The sequence below is a fragment of the Rhinopithecus bieti genome, unplaced genomic scaffold (assembly GCF_001698545.2).
Source record: "Rhinopithecus bieti isolate Rb0 unplaced genomic scaffold, ASM169854v2 scaffold_1014, whole genome shotgun sequence".
Classification (NCBI taxonomy): Eukaryota; Metazoa; Chordata; class Mammalia; order Primates; family Cercopithecidae; genus Rhinopithecus; species Rhinopithecus bieti.
The window spans coordinates 5,446,775-5,448,339 of record NW_016803499.1 but is presented as its reverse complement, the minus strand read 5'-3'; the positions used below and the strand labels follow the sequence as shown (position 1 = coordinate 5,448,339).

General features: G+C 55.2%; 1 long non-coding RNA gene across 1 annotated transcript; it reads right to left on the bottom strand.

The window, feature by feature from the left end:
- Positions 1-571: 571 nt before the first annotated feature.
- On the bottom strand, positions 572-1,559 carry LOC108539044 (uncharacterized). Its single transcript, XR_001888259.1, has 2 exons — positions 1,352-1,559; positions 572-1,270 (listed from the first exon to the last, which is right to left on the bottom strand). It is a non-coding gene; the product is annotated as an uncharacterized LOC108539044 (long non-coding RNA).
- Positions 1,560-1,565: the final 6 nt, after the last annotated feature.

Here is a 1,565-nt window from a genome sequence, read left to right as displayed (position 1 = left end):
CCCCCCCCCCCCCCCCCACTGCAGGTGTGACTAGACCTTGAACATTTTGGGTGTTTTGTGGCAAGACCTAGGGAGACCCTGGCCCACAAAAACAGGAGACCCTGGTGCAAGGCCTGAAGAAAAGTCTGTAAGACTGGATGTGTCTTGGTGGTGGAGTGCTGCTCCCCACCCTCCACCCCAGCACATCCTCAAAGTACCAGGGTTCTGAGCCCATCAGCTGGGGGCAGAGGGGTTTCTCATGGTTTCCTTTAAACAAGCCTGAGTCTGGGCAGCAAGTCAGGGGCTGTGCTCCCTGCCTGCTGGGGCTACGTGAAGCCCACACTTGTCTTTCTGCAGCCCCGCAGGTGGGAGGTGATAAATGCAGGGTGCACTGCAGGCCGGCCGCCCCTCCTGAGATAAGGGGACTGGAGCAGGTGGATTTGGGCCAGGCCCAGCCAGGAGAGAGGCTTCCCCTTTTGGATGGACTGGGGATGCCCACTTTGGCCTGCTCTCTCCTGCGTTCTAGCTCTCCAGCTTTTGGGGGTGCAGGAGAAGGGAGCTGGAGGCAGGCACAAGCACAAACAGACTGGAGTTGCAGCATTTTTCGGCCTCTTTATTTAAAACCCGGCGGACGAGGGGCCGGGGCAGTGGTACAGACGGCTCAGGAACCATTTTAACAGATTTGTCTTCAAGTTTAAGATAAACACAGTAATAATAAGAGAGAGAGCGAAAGCGCGAAGAGACTGCAAGCTAGATGGGCATGTATGGCAGCTACAGCTTGTGAGTGACCCCTTTCCCCAGAGTCCGCGATGAAAATAAAGTTACACTTGTCAATAACCGCATGTGGGAGATGGATAGTGCCTTTGGCATAACCAATAACCAAGCTAGTGCGTGGCAGAGCGGTCCACGCCTGGACATAAATAGAAAATATAAGTTAGTATAACTTTAAAAACTTTTTGTACAAATATACATGGTTTTTTTATTTTTTCCTTTTTTTTTTCTTTTTTCTTTTTTTTTGCACTGAGTTTCAGCAGAGATTAAACATTTTATATAAATGACTCTTAAAGCTTTACACCTTGGGACCAGTGTACCTTCTCGTGCAGAATACATTTAGATATAAAAAGACGTTATTAATACATTGCACAGTTTTCAAAATTTAAACACAAAACCGAACGCTGCTCTGCGGCAGCCGCCGCCGGTTGCTGCTACATGAACGGTCCCAGCCGAGGCCCAGCGCCCTTCCAACGTCCGCTGCCCCGGCAGGTTCCCTCGGGGCTCTTTGGGCTCTAAACTGCGGGGAGAGGGGCGGTCAGGAAAGCCGGCGGGACCCCGCGGGTCAGCCCTCCGCGCCCCCCAGGTGCGCTGTACTCACTTCGCTCACCGCAGCCTCTTGCGCGGGGTCTGCTCCACCGAGCCCACTCCAGGGGCGGCGCTGGGAGAGGGACACGGCGCAGGGACATCGCCCGACGACTTCTCAGGCGCTGATCTCTTGCGCTTGGCGAAGAAATCTGCGGGCGACAGCGCGCGCGGCCGGTCAGGGCGGGGCCGGCCCGGAGCCCCGAGAGGGGGCCGGGAGAGGGCACGGG